General features: G+C 38.9%; 1 long non-coding RNA gene across 1 annotated transcript; it reads right to left on the bottom strand.

Moving 5' to 3' along the window:
- Window positions 1-882: 882 nt before the first annotated feature.
- LOC118494942 lies at window positions 883-18,934 on the bottom strand. The gene is made up of 3 exons (XR_004897151.1): window positions 18,925-18,934; window positions 3,676-3,680; window positions 883-944 (listed from the first exon to the last, which is right to left on the bottom strand). It is a non-coding gene; the product is annotated as an uncharacterized LOC118494942 (long non-coding RNA).
- Between the last annotated feature and the right edge of the window lie 4,050 nt (window positions 18,935-22,984).

The following is a 22,984-nucleotide window of genomic DNA, read 5'->3' on the forward strand; positions in this document are numbered from 1 at the left end:
AGGACAGATGAAGGCAGAGGGGTGGTGAGAAACAAAGAGACAGTGGAGGCTAAAATAACTGTGTGGCTGCAGGGGTGTGAGCACCGTATGTGAGTGAATAAATGTCCATTAGTGCTGAAACAATTAGTTGAATAATCAATTAGTTGATCGACAGAAAAGCAATTCGCAACAATTTTGATCAAGCATAAGCTTTCATTATTTTCTCATTTCAGCTTCTCAAATGTAAAGATTTGCCACTTTTTACAGTTTTATATAATTTTAAAATTGAATATTTCAGGTATTTTATGTTGTCAAACCAAAGTACCTTTTAACCTTGAGCTCTGGAAAAGTGTTGAGCAAATGTGGAGCTGAATATCATCTGGTTATCAAGGACTCTGATGAAGATGTAACTCTACATCAAAACGTTAGTCACTGTTTTGCACCTTAAGTAAGAAGACATCTGTGTTGCACCAGCTATTTTTTGTTACTCTATACCGTTTTTGTCCTGCCTTGGTTGCACCGGATTGTGCAACCAACCTTTAGACAAACCTGCAGTAAGTTATCTGGGGTGTGTGGTTATAGGTCCTGCGCAATAATATGCACATGATCGAAGAGTGCACACTTGCCCAATAGCAACCGGAAGAGGAAGAATGTGTGTCTGAGGGAAAAACACAGGACTTTCACCCTGGAGACCGGGGCTCGTTTCCCGCGAGTCACGTTTGCTTTCCCCGTTCTTCTTTTCCTTAACCCAACCGGTTCTTCTTTTCCTAAACCCAACCCCGTTCCTTTTTTATAAATCAAATATCATTATTTATTATAATCTATATCTATATATTATATTATAATCGTTATTCTACATTCTACAACGTGGGTTTTACGCCACTCTGTCCGTAGGTGCGAAATGTTTAGCTCTGCCCACATTTAGCCCAACCCCAATCTGCGTACTGCAGTCAGGTGCAATTGTCCTATGTTGCTGTTAGCGCTGTCAGGTAACAGAGTCACTATTATTTCCACCGGCAGAGTTGGCCATAGGGCCTTCTCCCTCTGTTTGGTTTGTCTTTTAATGGAAACTCTTAAAGTTGAATTTGTTTGCACAAAACCTGTCATGAGGAATCCGAGAGCTAATACATTTTTCACAGAAACTGGCCTCAAGGGAAATGTGGCCATGGCTTCTTTCGAAAAGTCATAAAACTTTAAATCAAATCCATAAACACCACCCTTTGTGTGCTTGTCACTTAGAATATGCTGTATAGTGGGAAACTATTTAAATAAGAATCTCAGCAGACTGGCTGGGTAAAGATCAATTGGCAGACACCAAGGTCTTTGTTTCAAACAGGATGAAAGTCGAGTGTAGGTTTCTGGAGGGTTTGGCCTGCAGTACAACATGATTCGAAAGGCAAGCACCCCTCACCCAAATTCATTCAAGAAAAACGGCACTTACAAACTCGTCATTTGTATCTGTCTCTGGTCTGCAGAGAAACCTTCACCTACTATTGACCCAATCAATCAAACTACCAATTTGTTCAAAACTATACTGCAGTTGTAAATGACAAATTCACTTTCCACTGAACAACATGGGATCTCAACACCTTTGTTATGGTTAGGGAGAGATCAGGCTTTGGGTTAAAATTACTACTTCATTAAGGTGAGGGGACCTTTGTCGGGCATTGACTGTCAGTAGAAAACGAGAAACAAACAGTCTCCCGTGTCAAAGTCCAACATTTCATTGACCCATCCATCCGCCCTTACCTCCTACTTCAGTGGCGTTGTTGCTCTATACTCATTACACTACTCCCTCCTTTACTCCCAACTGACAACCATGTCAATATATGTTATTTTGGGGCATTTTTTGAAACTACTGCTCATCTTTTTTATGAGTGGACAGTCTCTGAACTGATGTACAATGACAAATGCCAAACATTCTCAGGGGTGGTCTACTGAATGCCATGTAGTGGCGTGAATGCAGTTAGTAATCAGACATGTTTCCCTAATGGAAATTATCTCTGCAAAATTTGAGACTTGCAATGGTAGAACACTAATGAAAAGAGAGACCCCATTGGGTGAGCAAGCTCTGTGTGTCCACAGCTGATGTGCAATGAACTGCCAACTAACTCACAAAGATATGTCTATGTGGCATACAGGTCAGGTTAAAGAGTAACGTGTGGGCAAGCTGAAAGTACAGGTTCTCTAATCTTCTCTGGACTGCTGCAACACTGACGACACTTAGCATCACTTTTGAGTTATCTCTTTTAGAACTTCTTCATCGTTGCAGCAAGGTGAGAATCCCAACAACTACATTTTCTAACATATTTAACTTGTCTCTGTTGTCTCCATTTTTTGAGAGTTCTGAGAGGCTTGTCAAGACTTAAAATTAAGTGTAACGTCTGAGCCATTTGTATAATAGAACAACTGAAGAAACTTTGTGCTCAGCACTACACCTGAGTTCCAGGAATACAAGGACACCTACTGAACAGTATGTCAGGATTGCTTTTAGCTCCTCCTAACCCTAACCCTCCACAGAGTCTGCGATAAACTTCATAAGACTTTACTCTGTAACTGGATGTCTGACTCATCAATCAGTCTAAAACTGCCAGGGCTGAGGAGCTCAACTCACAGTCTATCCCCATAAGTCATGTTACAGTGAGGTCTGGAGAACAACTTGTAACACAGTGTTCTGGCATTCAGCTGCCCTTAAATGTCAGCAAAACAAAGGAGCTTGTTTCTTACTTCAGGAGACAGAAAACAGCAGCTGCTGAAAGATTTACCATTTTCAGTTCCTGGGCACACAAATCACTGAAAACCTTAAGGGACTACTGTACAAATATACAGCAGCATGTAGCCTACACTTTGTATCAAGGTTGAAACATAAGCTGTCACAAGGTAATCTTAGGATCATACATGCCCAGTATATTACAGGTCTCTATTGTGGCCACTGCATGGCCTAACCATGGCCTCGGCCATGGGTGATCGCACACCACCTCCACCCCTCCTTCACAGCTGCTAACACGGAGGATTAAAAAAACATGATAGACTCTTTAGAAGAGGTCAATTATATTGTAATTGTTATGTCCTCTTCATCTCCAAAGCTTCATCTCAGCGGTGACGTAAAGCGCATCACTCGAGCTTCTGCGAGCGAATGTCGCTGGATTACACCATTTTGTAAACATAGCCATACTGAGAAATACAGAGAGAGAGTTGTGTGGAGCTGATATGCTTAATTAGCTTTGTTTCAACTCATTTGGCAATGGCATGAATGTAACGGACGTTCATTAATATAAAATTGTTGCGCACTATAGGTTTAAACATGGCCACAATTGTTCCCTAACTTTAACTAACTATTTACACAAGAGACTTCATGCAACCTTTTTTTCTCATATGCAGTAGTATCCCCAAAAGACCTATAAATAGTCTTTGATGTGTGAAGTCGGTGGAGTTCCTCTTTAACCATGACTTCATTTGATCCTTTCCCTACACAGTGGTTTCTCCGTAAACAGTTTTGAAAGGCACTGACAAATTATGTTGTCATACCAATAAGGGCTTTAAAACCAGAAAACGCGCTAATGGGTCATTTTTTATTGTAAAGGCAATATGAAACATTTACTTTAATAGGCCCCGACATTGAGTTTGGTGACTTGTTGATAACTAAGTAGGCCTCTGTACTTATCTTTATTTCAGAATAAGAAACAGTATGAGCACTTCACCTAAGCCAACAACAGCCCAGATTAGTAATGCTGAAAAGATTCAGACTCAGCCAAGGAGAGGAAGTTAAATGGCATATTTGTCCAGGGAAGATTGATGGCTGTATGTAGAGAGACCAAGGGGAAGGAATGGTATCAGATTAAGGCAGAGAACTAGAGAATATTGCTCAAGCTAAAAAAAATTCTGCTCATTATCACTGATAGTGAAAAACAATATCCTGGGTTTATAATAATGCTTGCATTTTATACCACTTTGTGGTACAAGCACTTATAATAAGGCAGCACAAGTGTTGTAGTCATGACCACCTAAACTGAGACCAAGTCATTACCAAGACCAGAGTGTATCGAGACCCAGACAAGACCAAGACTTTGAGGGGTTGAGACCGAGTCAAGACCAAGTCAAGACCAAGACCAAGACAGGCCGAGACCGAGGGAAGACCAAGACCAGACCAGTGAGTCCCACACTTATCTAACATACACTATGAGTATGTCAGATAAGATATTCTGCATCGTATAGTAGGAACTTAAACATTTTTTATCTATTAATTAGGTTGAGAATTACAGAGTTATATTAAGGAAATGGAATACAAGAGGAGTTCAGCTCACTTATTATTGCAACCTTGACAACTAGAGTGGCAATACAAATTTATTTTTTCTGTTTGAATTCATGTGTATGAATGTACACATGTGGTTTAATTTAGTCATTTTCTGTAAACTGTTTTGCTTCAACATAGACTCTAAAAGTATGAATCCAAAGAAAGATAGTGATCTTTGGTATGTTACATAAACTACCAAAGAAAGGTCTTAAAATTGCCCATATTAATATACGCAGTCTCAGGAATAAATTGAGTGATTTAACAGATATACTGCAACCAAATAACTTGCACATATTGGCAGTGTCTGAAACTCATTTAGACTCTACATTTGATGATGCAACTTTAATGATTGATGGATACAGCATTTTTAGGAATGATAGGAATGCATATGGAGGAGTTGCTATCTATATTCAACATCATATACCTGTCAAAGTGATGCCAGATTTAATGTATTCTAGTATTGAAGTAATTTGGTTAAAAGTTAGTCTGAAACATCTTAAGCCAATACTGTTACAGACCTCCAAATGCTAATAGTGAGTATTTGGACAAAATATGTGATATGCTAGATCATGCTAGTAGTATGAATCTTGAAACTTACTTAATGGGTGACTTCAACATAGATTGGAATTATTCTCACTGTCCTAGGAAAATGAAATTAATGAGCACAGCAATGGCATGTGGATTATCACAGGTAATTAATACACTGACTAGAATATGTATAAAAAGGGATGGCACTCAATCAGCTTCATGTATTGACCACATGTTTATAAATAGACTAGAACTTTGCTCAAATTGCTTATCTGTGCCAATTGGTTGTAGTGACCATAATCTTACAATTGTAAGGAAAACAAAAGTTCCTAAATCGGGTCCAAAAGTAATAATGAAAAGGTCATTTAGAAGATTCAATCAATTACAATATGAAGATGATGTCAGAAATGCAAACTGGTCAGATGTACTTCTACAAAAGGATCCAGAGAAAGCATTTCAGCTTTTTGATTAATGACAATTGTAGAAAATCATGCACCAATAAAAAAGTTTACTGTTCGAAATGTCAACACCCCGTGGTTAGATCAAGAATTAAAAGATCTTATGAAAGCGAGAGATCTAGCCAAACAAGCAGCAATAATATCTAAATTCAAATCAGACTGGCAAATACATTGTAAACTTAGAAATTTTGTAACTAAGTTAAATAAGAAGAAAAAGAAATTGTACTATAATAAGAAAATTACAGAAATAAAACATGATAGTAAACAATTATGGAATACATTGAATAATATATTAAGAGGAAATAATAAATCAACTCCAGCTTATTTAGAAAATAAAGGTGATTTTTTTACTAAACCAAGTAATATAGCGAATCATCTTAAAGATTATTTCATAAATAAAATAATCTTAAAAATACTACACAGCCACACAAGACAGATTTATCAAATACATTGATAAATAAGACGATGGAAGGTAAAACATGTGGCTTTAAATTCAAGAGTGTCAGTGGTTCTAAAGTGGAATTACTTCTGATGAATTGTAAAAACAAACCACCTGGTGTTGACAATCTTGAATATAAGTTGCTTAAGCCAATAGTTTCAATCATTGCTCCTACTATTACTCATATAATTAATATGTGTTTTATGGAAAATATATGTTTGCAAGCATGGAAAATATTTAAAGTTGTGCCAATACCTAAAAATAAGAAAATGCCTTTCTCTGGATCAAACAGTAGACCAATAAGTTTATTACCAATTCTCGGTAAAATAATGGAAAGAATTGTTTATGAACAGATTCAGTCTTATTTTTTAAATAATTATTTAATTACAAATTTTCAGCATGCATATAGAGGAAAACACTCAACAGCCCTGACTCAGATGGTTAATGACTGGTTCAAGGAGAGGAAAATAATAGGTGTTATAATGCTTGATTTCACTGCAGCATTTGATATAATTGACCACGACTTACTGTTAAAAAAACTGGAATATTATGTTTTTTTCACGAACCGCATTATTATGGATGAAAAGTTCTTTGACAGACAGAAGACAATTAGTTTACTTTAATGGAAGCTTTTCAAAGGTAAGGGTTGTGGAACATGGCGTGCCTCAAGGAAGTTGTCTTGGGCTGCTCCTCTACACAATCTTTACCAATGATCTTCCATCTGTTTTAGATAAAGCAAGCATTTCAATGTTTGCTGATGATTCCACTATATATTTAGCAGGAACTGATATTGGTGATTTAAATACAAAACTACAGAGAGAGCTAGAATCAGTGGTGGACTGGATGAGGAGTAACAAATTGATTTTCAATGTATCTAAAACTACTTGTTTAGTGGTTGGAACTCATTTTTCTTTATGTTCCAAACCGAAACTTGAACTCAGCATAGAGCAAAATGCTGTAGAGCAAAGAGAAGAGGCTAAACTTTTGGGAGTGATGATTGATAATAGATTGTGACGGGATAGACATGTTCAGAAACTGGTAACTAAAATGGGCAACACTACAAAAATGGCAAATATGATTCGTGGAGAGTCACTGTGATAGCATCCTAATGATTATCTTCAAGAGTGTTAAGTGCAAACTCAGTAGCTATAAATGTCAACAAAGCACAGTGTTATTGTGCATTATTGTCTCTTGTGTATGGCTTATATAACGAGATGCTACAAAAAAACCCATAAAAAAGCAATGCACTTTTACGCACCATGCTGCATAACCATAATCAGGCTTTAAAGCACCCAAATGGACAGGGTGGCTGTGGATAGTTTAGGGTGATAAAAAGAGAAGTGAACGGAACAGATTGAAGTCAGAGTTGGCTGCTTTACAAGATTATTAGGACCTTGTGTTGAATCCAGAACATGCACCACAAAGTTAACGTTTTCCCAAAATTGGGTTACTTATATTGTAATGTATCGAGTTGCTGATTAAGAGATATTAGGTGTTTACTATGAAGGTAGTGCAATGTGTGTGTTCTCCTCACACATCTGTGATCACAGCCCCTACCATTGTAGCATGCACCCACACTGCTTAGAAACATGAACACAGAACTAAGCACCAGAGCCCTAATGATACCACACATCAAACTATGTTTCTTTTAAAGATGACACAGATATTCATTAGCATTCCAGGCTCAGGGACAGCTTCATCCCACAGGCCATTAGACTTGTGATTCTTGAGCTTTACCACTATATACTTTACCTACTGTTTTACAAACTGTTAAACCCTCTGTGTGTGTATATATATACCAAATCTTCTCTGCCAATGCCAAACAGCTTATTCTGCCATTGACTCATTTGATGTTTGGTGGATTGGATGATTGAAGTTTGAAGAAACAAGACATATTGGCAATTTAACAATTTATTCATTTCACAAACAGGAGCCTCAGTAGCGTGCGGAAGAACCATACACAGCCACAACAGCCTGGCACCTCCTCCTCATGCTGGTCACCAGCCTGGTCACACACTGCTGTGGGATGGCATCCCATTCTTCAACCAGCATTTGTCGCAAGTCAGCCAACGTGGTTGTGTTGGTCACTCTGGCACGAACAGCACGCCCAAGCTGATCCCACAAGTGTTCAATGGGGTTGAGGTCAGGACTGCTGGCAGGCCATTCCATCCTCTCCACCCCCACATTCTGGAGGCAGTCTTTAATAAACCCTGTCCTGTGGGGGAAAACGAGGCTTGTCATCATTGGAGGCAATCTCAATGCAGAGAGATATAGAGATGAGATTCTGCAACCAGTGGAAATCCCATATCTCCACAGTCTCCACAGACCGAACTTTATCCTCCAAGATGACAACGCTCACCCCCCACAGGGCGGGATTTATCAGAGACTACCTCCCGAATGTGGGAGTGGAGAGGATGGAATGGCCTGCCAGCAGTCCTGGCCTCAACCCCATTGAACATTTGTGGGATCAGCTTGGTAACAATGTTCATGCCAGAGTGACCAACACAACCATGTTGGCTTACTTGCAACAAATGCTGGTTGAAGAATGGGATGCCATCTCACAGCAGTGTGTGGATGGAATGCAATGTATTACTTCTTATTATATATTTACAACATTCCTGTTTACATTCAGTTTAGTCATTGCGATACTGTCTAAACAAATGTATATTATTTATATTTGATTTATGTTTATATTTTAGCGCTTTATCATAGATTCAGATTTTGCTTTTACTTGCATGACTTTCTTTTTTATTAATATTTATTGAGCATTGTGTTTGGAGGGTGCCTGATGCCTAAGATTTTCAGTGCCTACAACTGCTTGGACATGAGCTTGAACATGAAATCCCCTGCTATTGCTTTTGTCAGGCTTTTTTAATTGGTTTTCTCCTCATGCTGATGCTTTAAAGCCATATGGAGCCATCAGAGACCTTGAGCCACCAAATGTAGTTGATAGATTTCACATTTCCACCACAACTCAGCTAAACACTGCATTGATCAGCCAGATGGTGGTCGTAACATGCAACGTTATGTTTTAGGCTATAATTCTTGACCCATATGGTACTGAATTAAAATGTTGTTTTTGTTATTTATTCTATTACATTTCCCCAGCCATTTTTAATTGTATGCAATCTCCTTTTTACTTTCCTCGCAAAGTTGATTAAATCTACTGGTTGGGATGGCCAGTGGAGTTTATCACAGACTATTTGGTCATGATCCAGAGGGCAACCTTAAAAAAACTTTTTTCCCACAGAGTTGACTCAATATCCTAGCAAATGTCAGCATATTTCAGCTGGTTGTATATTCCCGTTTTTGCAGAGTTTTGACTTTTAAAAATGTTTAATTGTGATGCATAAACAATAAAGTTGCTGATTCAGATGCACAAGGTGTATAGGATGGGAGCAGTTTGATGGAAAAGTTTAAAAGCTCTACACTAACTTGGCAAAAACACCATATATATATACTCTATAGTTAAACTTCCCATGGGCGACTACACAGAACAACCAAACTTGGCTTTACTGTTTGGTTTGGGCCACAAAGCCTCCATTAAATTTATCCTCAAATGTATCCTTAAGTTCAGTGCTACATCCAGAGATTCCAAACAGAGAGAGAACCAACATGAATAATCAATAATGAAAACTTACATATAAAGAGAATGCAAAATGCAACTATCTCAACATTTAATGCTACAGCACTCAACATTCATACATATTTCTGCTGTGCCTCCAAAGTCTGTCAGATCACATTTGGTCATGCTGTGTAGCAACAAACTGGCAATTTAGCAAATTTACATATGTGCGTGCGTGCGTGCGTGCGTGCGTGCGTGCGTGCGTGCGTGCGTGCGTGCGTGCGTGCGTGCGTGCGTGTGTGTGTGACTCATGGGACTTGGACCACACTTAAGGAAACTTGCAGCTATTTTTAGGCAGCAGAGCCCCTGTGAATGCACGGAAATAAAAGTAATATTGCAGAGTAGGCTGGTCGATTCCAAAGCAATGTATGTGTAACAATGGTCCAAAGTTTAAATTGTCATTATCCCAAATATTTAGGCTCATTTACATGAAATATTTTATACGAGTGGAGATAAATTCATTGTGTTGTTTTCGTGGCTTTACAAACACACTAAACATGCCACAACACAACTGCTCTTACACAAATATCTTAGTGACGGCGAACCACCTTCAAAAACATTGCTTTAGTTACTTTTATTGATTAGTCTTACTGTAAAATGTACAGACATTTTATTTCTGGCCCATATCTAACCAAAGTCAATGAAATAATTGACTAAATTAATATCACAACCCACATGTAGAATTTGAATCTGACATTTCCATTTTTCTAAGCTTTCAAACATTATATCATATATGATAAGAAAAGAATGAACCGCATGTGTATTCTGACTAACACAGCAGCAAACAGCAGATACACTGTTTAAGGTCTGAGCTGTTGGGTTAAACTGTTATTTGTTATGTCAGGAGCTGATTTAGCAGAGTTTTCAAGGGTCTTACCCCGCTATATCAAACCATCCTATCAGCATATACAAAGAAGCATCCCAGGCCCTAGTCTATGTAATGCTAATGTTTTTTGTTTTTTTTAGATCATTTTTTTATTGATAATAAACAGGTAAACTTTCAATAATAGTACAGGTTTAGACTTTTAAAAGCATCACAAAACCTTATACCTCACAAATACAGAACAAACATGCCCACCCTCCCCCATCCCATGGCGACCCATAATGTTTTTTTAATGACCAAATGTTTAAACACAGGAAAACATATTTGAAATACTTTGTATCATCATCATTACTGATGTCTGAGAGGATGTCACTGCTCAACAGTCCAAAGAAGAAAAACAAACAATCAACTTAGTTTGAGTCTCGGTTCAGTGGGTCATTTCTCTGAGAGCGCACTCGACTCAAACACAACAGCTTAACAGAATGAGAAAACAGCACGGCGAACTACCGAGTAAACAACAGGGAGGCAGATGTGGCAGCGTACCCCTTGTCTGTTTGACAGAAACAGCAATAACGAGCATCAGTGTAAATAATAAGAAAACAGCAGTACAGACGAGAGGGAGTCGCCCACAGGGGAACCGTGATGACTGCATAAACAAGAGGGATGGCGAGAGATAAGAAAACACCGGGATGAGATGGGGTGTGTGGGTGTGTGTGTGTGTGTGTGTGTGTGTGTGTGTGTGTGTGTGTGTGTGTGTGTGTGTGTGTGTGTGTGTGTGTGTTTCTGCATCAGATCAGAGTGTTTGTGTTCATCTTTGCAAAGCCATGTGTCTACAGCATTACTTTTCTTTACATTTAATTAAACAATGACAGGAGGCAGAGCATATTTGCCTGTAAATGTAAGCAAAGGCACGGCTCACTGCAAAGCAGCATTACTCTACTTAAGTATTACAAACAAGGCTGGAAATGGAAATTTCTGTTACCTTTAAGATAGAAAGCACCTCATTTAATAACAAATTATTATTATTCTGATTGTTATACTTGTAAGCATTTAACTGTCAGGTAAGCGGTGATGTGTGGGTATTTCAGGTGAATGTTATTTGCATTTATTTTTTTTGCAGAAGGGCTCAAGATAAGGTGTAGGACTCTGAATTGTATGATGAGAACAGAATGGGCCGTACCTATTTTTAATGGGGCTGTCAATTACTTAACACATACGTTGTGTGGTATAGTCTTTGGAAACCTCTTTTTTTGCTATTTGTCAACTTCTCTTATTCTCTCCTGTGGTCTCCCTCAGCAGAACAATCCGTCTTTCTCCCTCCCTCACACTCTCTCACTCATTCACTCAGAGGTTGATTCAGGTGAATTGGTTTTAGAGGTGGGGAGACACATTACTGACTGTCGTATTGCCAAGTGTAAATGGCCTTGAGCTCATTCAAGTCTTACAAATGCATTTTACTGTTCAACTCTTTAAAAGTTTTAAGAACATTCTTATTGTCAAAAACAGAATTAAACCGTATTGCTTTTACTGAAGGGATATCAGCGACAGCCATTATAAAGTTTAAAATTACAGAGCAAAGTTTAAAAAAATGGATTGACTGTATTCTCAGTAAATAGTCAACTGTAGCTTAAAAAACAATCATCTAATGCGATGCAGAATCCCTGAAGCAATTGAGCACATCCATGTTTACTTGTTTGCTTCACTGCATTTTTCTGGCGCATTGCTGCATGGAATAATGTGAAACCATTGATAAGGAACGTGTATTGCATTACCCATATCCGCGTGCACTCGCATTATGCGTGTGCATCGTTGTATACATGCATGGAAACAAACAAAACGTGGACCCTCGCGTAAAATCACTCCTCCATAGCACTACTAATATTGGATTTGACTTCTGTCTTTGAAATGTGTCTCAAACAGTACAAATAATGGGTAACATATAATAATATATTTAAAGTAAACGTGAAACTAACTAGCCAGCATTATGATGAATGGCCACCGTTTAACTTAGTGCGACCGCACAGGAGCTATTGGTCAGATGATTTCTGGAGATGAATGGCATCAAACTCCAAGCAGTCCATGAGTAATATTCTGTAACTAACTGTATCACGCATGGATTCAGCTGACTGTTCCTTTCTGCAAGTTGTAGACATAATCAGAGAACAGCCATGTTAAGTAAATTTTTGTACTAACAACAAGAGCATCCACTGTACCACCTCCCCCCCTCCCCCCCACACACACACATACACAAGCGATAAAGGTGGTTAGATGAGCAAGTCACTAATCTTGGTGTTGTACAATATCTTTGCCACACCAAAGTAAAGTTATTTTTGGGCAATTTGTTCATGACTTTTATTATAGGCTATACACCTCGCAAAAAATACAGAGGTCCAGACCTCGGTGACCTCAATGGTGGGTACTTCCATGGATACAACCATACACACTCTCTGAGTGACAAAACAAACCTGCTAAGGCTGCAATGATGGGGAGAGCTGTGATACTAGAAAGAAAGCGGACCGTAGAAGATAAAGTGTGATATATATGTATTATTATTTTGACTCAGGAAAAGTTGAAAGAAAATCTAGATGAGTAGTATAAAAACTGATTTTACTCAAAAATATATCACTAATACATGTCCAATTACCATCATCATCACACAGGCCTTTTCGCAGCACACATTTTTCTAGGGATTGCAATGGTCAGTCGGTCACTTGGTCCACGTTCCCCAGAAGATGAATCCTACTGACTTTGGTGATCCCTAAAAATGGGGTACACACATATCCCCCTCAGGATTGAATTGTCATAACTTGGACAAAATTGAAATTTGTCCAATACTTCGGTTTATGACCTACCTGCAAAAATAATGACATTGCCTTATCTATACTTTGTATTTAGTGCCAATTACCAAATGTTAGCATGCTACCATGCTAAACAATATAGTAAACATTATACCTGCTTAACATCTGCATGTTAGCATTGTCATTGTGACCTTGTTAGCATGCCAACGTTAGCATTCAGGTCAAAGGACAGCCTCACAGAGCTGCTGTTAGTCTTGTTGTACTGTCACATTTTGTACTGAAACTTCTCAACATTTTAAGAGTGATCTGTATGAGAACATAACATATAACCACATGTCATGGCAAAAACTGTATTTTCACTCAAAAACAGTACAGTGCACATGCCCAGCACAGCTTCTACAGTGCTCTCAGCTGCCCTCTCAGGTGCATTAAGGTTTAATTCCTTGAGGGAATTGAACTGATGACCTTTTCAGTCACAGTGGATGTGCTCCAGCATGCCTACAGTACACTGACTCAAACCTACAGAGACAAAAGGTAAAGAGCACGTCAAAGCCAAGGACCTCCAGCTCCTCTCAGTCTCATGAAATTGTCAAGGCTTATCCCTTTGTCCGGTCTTTTTCTTTTCACCTCCACCTCCACTGTTCTTCTCCTTACTACCCCTTTTTTGTTTCACTTCTTTTGCTTGTTCAATACTTACAGCCTCTTCTCATCTCTAACATACTAACATCATTTGCAATGGCTCGCTCCATAAGATCCTCCTGTCCTGTCCTGTATTCTGCATCACTGTCCATGAGACAAATCCCTGTATTATGACTTTATCTGGTGCCTAAAGTGATGCAGATTCTCCCTCAGCGAGCAAACTAAATCAGATTATAGCCGCTTGTTCTTGAGCTCAGACAACAGGAGACCTCATTAACATCTTATCAGGGCTAAATAATCCAACAGAATCAAGTGGCAGCTCACATTGCGAAACAACCATGTCAAATTAGTTCACCAAATTGTCAGCCCAAAGTAATTCATTAAGTGAATTTACAGGATCATGCTTTGATTAAACTGTGTAATGATCACAGGTGGAAATAAATGGAAATAATGAATAATTATGATAATTAAGGTAAGGATCTTGAGTCCTTACATGGTACAGGTTTGTGTACAAAATTAAATGACTAGGTTTTAAATAGAGATGTTCCAATACCATTTTTTCCTTCCTGATACCAATACCTGAACTTGCGTATCGGCCGATACAGAGTACCAATCTAATACCAGTGCACAGAATGAATGCCATATAATTTTCTTTTATTATCTAGTTTGACAGTCACAATGAGAAAAGAACATAAATAAACTACTTTAAAGTAGGTTTTTCGTGGCTAAATTACGTGGTATCAAATCGATGCAAGTACTTGCCGATACTGATACTAGCTTTTTACGCAGTATCAGAGGCATTTCTGATACTGGTATCAGCACAACTCTAGTTTTAAACCAAAGATGAGTTGCTTAACGGCATCTGCTTTCCAGGCAGTTGATGACATTGAATATGTTTGGAAAGCTTTTATACTCCTCTCCATTCTTTATAATTTTTCTCCTTCAAAATGATTGTATTTTACAGTAAACAGTTGGCCTTCACTTGACATTCTGAATCCCTGTTATCACACACACTCAAAGAATTGTGAAGATGTGTGCAGTTGACACTTGCTTGACTGCTTATTGGATGTGTTGAAAGAGCTGCACTGTAAATGTTAAGTCATACTGAGTTTAGAATCGAACCAAGACAAGTATCTCACTCTCTAACCTCTGTCATTGTATTTAAAGCTTATACTCTGCATTGCACTGTATGTCCCGTGGCCAGAGATTATACAGGATTAATGCAAGGCCAAACACACACACACACACGGTTGCCCTGATATAATACTTGTATTATGTGTGGTGAACAAGACAAATGATGTGTCGTGGGATTCAAGAAAAAAAAACGCATTGTGTGTGTGTGTGTGTGTGTGTGTGTGTGTGTGTGTGTGTGTGTGTGTGTGTGTGTGTGTGTGTGTGTGTGTGTGTGTGTGTGTGTGTGTGTGTGTGTGTGTGTGTGTGTGTGTGTGTGTATGTGTGTGTGTGTGTGCGTGTGTGTGTGTGTGTGTGTGTGTGTGTGTGTATGAGAGAGTGATATATGTGTGCAGTTTTCATGTGAGCAAGATGTTTGGGGGAGATAAAGAATTCACAAAAATTACACTGGCCATCACATGGTATCATTATTAATAGGACATCATGAAAAATTATGAGGGGCCATTAGGGCCATTATTCACAATTGACTGACATATACCGTACAAGTGAAACAATCTCATATACACTACTGAAACTATCTCATATACATTACTGAAACGATGTGTGTGGGAGCATTTCAATGTGTGTGTGGTAATTGTGAATAATGGCCCCTCATTAAAAATGACTACATATTTAAAAATGTCTCTCCTGATAGTTGGCATAATAATGAGGGAGCAGATGTAAAACAGATGTGCTTCTCTAAGGATCATCGCCATTGATTCTGTTGCTTGCTGTTGCTTGCTGTTACTTGCTTACATGTATGTTTTATTATATTTTAGACATTTTTCATGTTTTCTGAGTATTCTAAAAAATATTTAATCTGCAGTTCAATAAAAAGAAATTATTCCAATCCAATTCAACACATGTTAAAAATCTCACCATCTTATCTCCACCAAGCTCTTTCAAATAATCCTCTTCCTCTCACATTTACACATCATGCATTTAATTAATACTTATCCAGAGTGACCAAAAATACTTCTTTTATTGACTGCAAGCACTTCAATAACAATCTTGGAACTTAATAACCTTATTAAGTACTCTGTACTGGATGTTCACTTGCATTTATAATTTAAGAACTTGATTCTGATTTTGGTTCCTTGGCAACAAGTCTACTTGAAAAACATTGATGCTACCAAGAAAACTACTGGGACACTGTCCTCACCAGAAAATTTACAGCATTAAATTTGTTGTGTGGAGTTTGTAGCACTGTCACATTGGTGACTGGTCAAACACAAGCTTTAAGAGAAACTTTTTAAAGAAAATGAGAAGAAGCAGAAACCCACTACATTATTAAGTGACAGACAATAGCAATATATACTTATTATATTTTCCAAAGAGTAGATTTATAGGGTAACTTTTTTTTTTAAACCTAGATCATATTTTTGTGATGTTTTTGTGTATGTTTCTGTGTCTAAGGGACCGTTCGGTATTTATGGAATGGACCACCGGAGGAAAATAGGGGAGGGTCAAGTCTTTTTATTTTATGCTGAGGGGAGGGTCATCCAACATTTTTTAGTCTGGGTGGGGGGGGTCACCCAACTTTTTTATTCATGAAAAGACCAAAATTTCAAAGTGGCTTGTTTGGTGCATATTTATCCATGTAGCTCTCAGTCTCGGCCCCCTAGCAGATGGTTCTGACCGTATACACGGAGTTTGCTGGGGGGGGCAGGAGGAGCACTGCCCCCCTGGTGGCTCAAACAGGTAGTTGTTTAAAAAATGAGTGGAATAATTACATCTGGCATGACCAGATATTTTATAAATATCTTAAATAACACAAAACAACTAAATGGTGATAGGTAATACATCTGATTTCATATACTGCTTTAGTAAAAAAAATATTACCTGGCTGACGATGGGAGCAGCAGGACGTAAAAAACGAAAATTACTGTTGCACTAGTCTGGACATCTTGCCGTGCCAACCTTGCAATAAAGGTTTCCTAAATGCCATGTATATAAATGTGATGTCAGCGTACTAATTGATTGCGGATTTTGTGTAGATTTGGACTTGTATACGTTCATTCCACTTTGTTTAAACGGTGAAGTGGAGAGGCCTCGTTCACCTGTTTGGAGCTGGCTGGTGAATGTGATGCTCGTATCGGCCTTGCTGGATACACCGTGTCATTTACCTTTCTGTAGATCTACTGATCTCTGTGGATGATTTTTTTCGTGTCATTGGATTACAGCAAAATAGGGATCAGAGCGATCAGCAGAGCGTTTTATGGTGAGTTTGGAGAGGCATCTCAACAGACTGTAGGTCCAACACTGATTGTTCACCGTTACATTTTAGTTGAATTTAAGCGTCTGTCTATTGAGTTCCAAAACAGCCGTGCCGCGATTGGATTTCATAAGGGCAAATTGTTAAATTGTTACAATGTAACTTAAAATTTGCTTTAAAAATAAACATATATGTTTTGGAATATAATGTTCAGCTTCGGCAGCTCTATGTTCTAAAATATACAATGACGATAGTGACAAGTCCATAGCAACCAGTGTTGAATTGGTTATATCCCAGCGTCCTTTGCTGAATGGTCTCAATGTTTTATTGTTTTATTTCATATGAATACTAGTTTACTAGAGGAGTAACTTAGTATTTGAAGTATTGCAGTAATGCATGAAGTGTGCATTTAGTTTCCATGCTTATTGTGTTTCCACAACAATGTTAGTGAGTAAATCTAGTGAAATGGCCACCACACCATAACAGAGGAGTGTGATGTGTAAGATGAGAATGCAGAGGTTAACACCTGTATGTCATGGCTGTAAAAATCAAGTGGTATCTGTATTTCTTTGCTAAGTGCAAATTTGCACACGAGGGGAGGGTCATTCCTTTTTTTCAAATCATTTTGGAGGGTCATAGGAAAATTATTACTGATGAGGGGAGGGTCACGTCTTTTTAGGTTAGAGGCTGTAAAACTCCTCCGGTGGCCCCTTAATTAAATAATGAACAGTCCCTAAGTGACTGATGGGAACAACAATCTTTGAAATTGGTCCAGTATTAAGCAAGACTGCTGCTGTCGGCAGTCAGCAAAACAAGCTACAATGTAAGTTATGGGGCAATTGTGCACCTTCCATTTATGTTCACAAAAGTGCTCGTTTTGCCATCGGCAGGCTCAGATTATTATTCTAAGTATCTGACAACATTATGGAAAGGATTTCTAAGGAGGTCGAGTTGAAGAGTAAGATCCTTTTTTAAACATAAAAACATCCGTGAAATTGCAAAAAGTAAAAACTGTTTATAACTGGAATTATAACATCATCAGCTACCTGTGCCTTAGATCTCTGTTACATTATGTAGCTTGCATGTAAATTGTGTTAAATTTAAAGCATATATTGATCCCAAACAATTCTCATTACATGACTGACATGAGCATAATTAATTCTGCTTTATTAATCTAAAATTTATTTCAGCTTATTTTGGTCGTGTGAAAAGGTTTATTATTGTTTAAAGATCATTCATGTGGTATATTATGCAATATTTTCCAATACCTGATACACAAGGACTGTTGCAGAAATGTAACATATGACCTTACTATTGCATTACAAATCCCTTCAGCCACTCAGTCTTTGAATGGCAGGGATCTAGTGTTGGTGCTGTCAGCAGAATCATTGGGGGCTGACAACAGTGATCCTGAATCAGACAGTTCCTCCATATTGCAAGCTGGAAGCTTGTTCAAGGGCCACATTTAGGGCTGGACTACAGTTTTTCCACCCTCTGGTATAAACTTACATTTACAGCCTGAAATGATTTCTGTGTATTGATGTAAAATTTTAACAAGTTTAAAGGGATATTTCACCACTGGAAAGCTGAATATATCTTTAAATTGGGTCACTTATGTAGTATAAATGTGAAAAAAAAAAATTGAAATTGGTGCCTTCTAGGCCGAGAAAAGCCAGGAAATGTGTTTTTGGCTCATGTGGATGGAAGACACCAAATCCCAGAATGCACTTGATTCGCTGCTCTGAGTACACTCCCAAGCCACGCCTACCGTTTACAGACAGACAGTGAGACTCAATTTGAATTGAGGTCAACTCAATTCAACTGTGTTTTATTGTAATTTCAACCAAACAACATTTCACCGTGGCTCAAGTGGTTACACAATTCAAATATATAAAAACGACATTATATAAAAACGACATACGAAACACATTATATGCTCCGTAAAGTTCAGCTAACACATAAAAACTAGCATTAGTGCTTGGTAGGCTGTAAAACACATTGGAGACGAGACAGCAGGTCTCATATTTCAGACACTGCAAAGTTATACATTGTGTTTGTCGGGCTATTTCGTTATTAAATTCACTTCTGATACTTTTTAAAGCAAGAAATCAACTATATAAAGCTCAAATATGGGCCGTTTTACGAAAATTGATGGCTAATTGCAAATTTGGTAAGACGTGTCGGACTTTAGGAGCTCCACACAGTCTGACGAAAAAGCGGCAACCTCCATACCCAGTGAAAGTCACCGTTTCTCGGTTACTGGACGACCGGGGCTCGGGGCTCCGCAGAGTTCCGGAGCTGCAAGCTAGGCTATGTGTCCCATTTAATACTATGGGAAAAGATCGTTGCTACACTTTTGGCATAACTTTCGTATATTTACTGTTTGAATTTCGACACGCCACTTACATAACATATACCCCAAAGTCTTATAAAGCTAACAATGGTGTCCGATTTCAATTTAATGATTTTTTGTGAACATTAGGGGTTTCGTTAGCTGCGACTGTCCCTCCAATCCTGTGTACATGTAGCAGCTAGTTAGCTTCATTTTCGGCATACCTTTCGTATATTTACAGTTTGAATTTTGTCACGCCACTTACATAACATATACCCCAATGTCTTATGAAGCTAACAATGGTGTCCGAATTCAATTTAATGAATTTTTGTGAACATTAGGGGTTTCGTTAGCTGCGACTGTCCCTCCAACCCTATGTGTACAGGTAGCGGCTAGTTAGCTTCATTTTCGGCGTAATTCGAGTATATTTACAGTTTGAATTTCGTCACGCCACTTGGTAGGCTGTAAAACAGAGTATAAACACAGCCGTAAATGTGCGTGGAATGTCGAATGGTTTCATCTAACAGTCACAAACTCCACAAGCGGTTAACAGTTAGTTGGATACAAGCACCCCATTTCTGCAACAGTCCGTGTTAAACAAGCCCACCTCCACTAGCTAGCTAGTCTTACCCGGTGACACAGCAGCACTGTTGTTCAGCCATGTTTCCACAACAACAAAAACACAGCAGTCTCTGAACTCACGTTGGGAGTTTCGTTGAAGATGGATGTAGTCCAGTTTGTTGTCCAAAGAGACACTTGCAAGCAGGATTGATGGGACAGGTGGCCGGCTGGCGTTAGCTTTCCACCTAGCTAGGAGTATGAGCTAGGGACATCCTCCGCATTTCACCGCTGAGGATACCCCCTTACCGGTTAACGGCATGGTGCGACACCGCAGGCTGATGTGCTGGTCTCCGTAGCAGGCAAAGCCTGTCAAGTATTCCGGCTAGCGGCACCACAGGCTGAGGTGCTGGTCTCTGTAGCAGGCGAAGCCTGGCACAGGTGGCTGGCTAGCATTAGCTTCCACCTAGCTCCAACTCCTACCCTCGTTCCGCTTTCCACACACCGCTGAGGATGTCCCCTTACCGCCTAGCAATGTATCCCGGTGGTACATGTGTGCGGTAGTTTGTATGCACCTAATTGTTGTTCTAAAATTTCCTTCGGGATGAATAAATCTGTTTCTGCTGAGAAGCTAAGCGATGATTCAAGATGGCTGACACTCGTTTTTACCTCGGCATTCTCCGGGAAAAGCCGACGTCCAACCCCCTATGGGCTATGCGGAAGTACTGGCTGTAGTCCTTTGCCTCTGGAAAAATTTATACCGATGACGTAAAATGACGATTTTTGCGTCATCGGTATAAATTTTTCCAGAGATCTCCCCTCTCAGGGGGACATGAGGGAGGGAAGCACGGTCATTCAAAAATACTACCGTGTTTCTACTGATACAAAGCTTAATGCTAAATCGGTGAAGTATCCCTTTAAACAAATGGCGTTAATGCATCAAAGTCATACGAGTGTAGGTAATTAAATTCATATTATTATTATTATTATTATTATTATTATTATTATTATTAATAACATAATATATTATTAATATACAGTCTATGCTCCCGTCTCATGCCCTCCCGGCTGGTACCGTCCCCGAGCTTCGGCTTTTCAAAATAAAAGCTCGCGTCTGGTCCGCTATGTGTTTGTACTTTGGTGTGTTGGATGTTTGTGAACTAAACAGTACGGCAATCATACTAATGAATACAATAACTTTTTCAGCAGATGTCTTACTTACAACACGTTGGAGTTAGCAAAGCAGTTTTGTGTTTATATGTGCAGGCGGGATTTATTCAGTTTGATAAATCCCACGGTAAATTGGCTGGTTTACTAACAGGGAGGGACTATAAATCCTGTCTGTTTTTTGTATTTCAAGAGCGAATTGCTCCACAATATGAATACAGATTGATCACTTATTTTGTTGGTAACCGTTGTTGTATAATCACAATATTACACTTGTGGAGGCCTACACTTCAGTAATTTCGGACCTCGAAATTAAACCCTCTCATGTGGCTTAAACAAACGTCAACGTTAAACGCTGATGCAGTTTTAAATGTTTTATCACCACGAGTTTACAGAACTTCCGTTGTGTAATCTGGATGCAGCGTTTTTTTGTTGCATTTGTTTTCTGGGTTGGTGTGCTTTTCTTTTTGCATCGTTTCATATTTGCAGCGCGTTTATCTATTTGGTTGTGTTGTGTGTATTTGCAGCGCGTTTATGTATTTGGTTGTGTTGTGTGTATTTGCAGTGCGTTTATGTATTTGGTTGTGTTGTGTGCATTTGCAGTGTGTTTACTGAATGCTGCGCATGTGTTGTCAAATTAATGAAGTTGTTTTTCTTTTTGCATCGCTTCTTTTTTCGGGGTTTGTGTGCTTTTCTTTTTGCATCGTTTCATATTTGCAGTGCGTTTATCTATTTGGTTGTGTTGTGGTATTTGCAGCGCGTTTGCTGAATGCTGCACATGTGTTGTCAAATTAATGAAGTTGTTTTCTTAATTTGCTTGTGTTTTGTCTATTTGCGTGTGTTTTCTTAAGTTGCAGGGCGTTTGCCCCTGTCGGCCACCGTACATGGTGGTCCAGGAAGTGGAGGGACTTGGCCTCTCTATGCACGTTGCAATGACAGTCGAAACGCACTGTGTGGTGGGTCTGGCTACACATGCAGATCTGCCCAACACGTAGCTCCACCTTAACCTCCAGCCTATATCAATGGGCTTTTCAACACAAAAAAACACAACTACCGCAAGTTAAGCACATGGACAGTAGAGAGATACATTCCTGCTGCCTGGATTGTACTGCAAACGGCCACAAATCCTTTTTCACAGTATGTGCATCAGAGTTTTTCAGTGAGACTCACTAACCCATCAGTGACCCCCTATTTCTGAGCACAGTCACACGCATTGACCTTTTCACTCAATCAAAGCTCCCCCTTCTCCATTTTCCTCTCGGCTTCCTCTTCCTTTTGCAGTCACATTCAAAGCTAGAATGGCACTCCAGAAACTGCCAGAATAACCCTGTGTTGGAGGATGAATATTTTACAGCATGGAGTGCACGGCTGGTGAGGAAATTGGATAATGGGGGAAATAAAGATGCAGGCATTTTCCATGAAGAAGCAATGCTTGTGCATTGCATTTCTCTGACCAAGCAATTCTTTTGGTAAATCACCATTATCTTTTACTATTTAACCATTTAACTGTCTAAAAAAAAGTCAGTTTTAAGAGAAATGCAATGGATTATAATATGGGTTTGGGTTGATGGATACTTTATCTAGTTATGTCTTTATTTGAAGTCCAGTATTCAGCCCTGTGTTGTGATTCTGTTAAGATGCTTTCATTGCAAGTCTCTAATGCATATGATTACATAGTTTGGTCAAGGAATAGTGAGGATGGGAATGTATAATACACAGTGGAGCTCTTTGATATGCTGCACTTTATTTCCAGACGTTTATTTCACACATGGTCATACCCACAAAAGGATATTACAGGCGTTACATGAAATGACAAAAGACAATTAAGGAGTGTGACTTGAATGCAAGGTGTCTCACTGGCAATACACACACAAACACACACACACACACACACACACACACACTCTCTCTCTCATACACAAGGACAAATGTGCATAGATAATGAATTACTGTTGAATT

The sequence above is a fragment of the Sander lucioperca genome, chromosome 4 (assembly GCF_008315115.2).
Source record: "Sander lucioperca isolate FBNREF2018 chromosome 4, SLUC_FBN_1.2, whole genome shotgun sequence".
Taxonomy (NCBI): Eukaryota; Metazoa; Chordata; class Actinopteri; order Perciformes; family Percidae; genus Sander; species Sander lucioperca.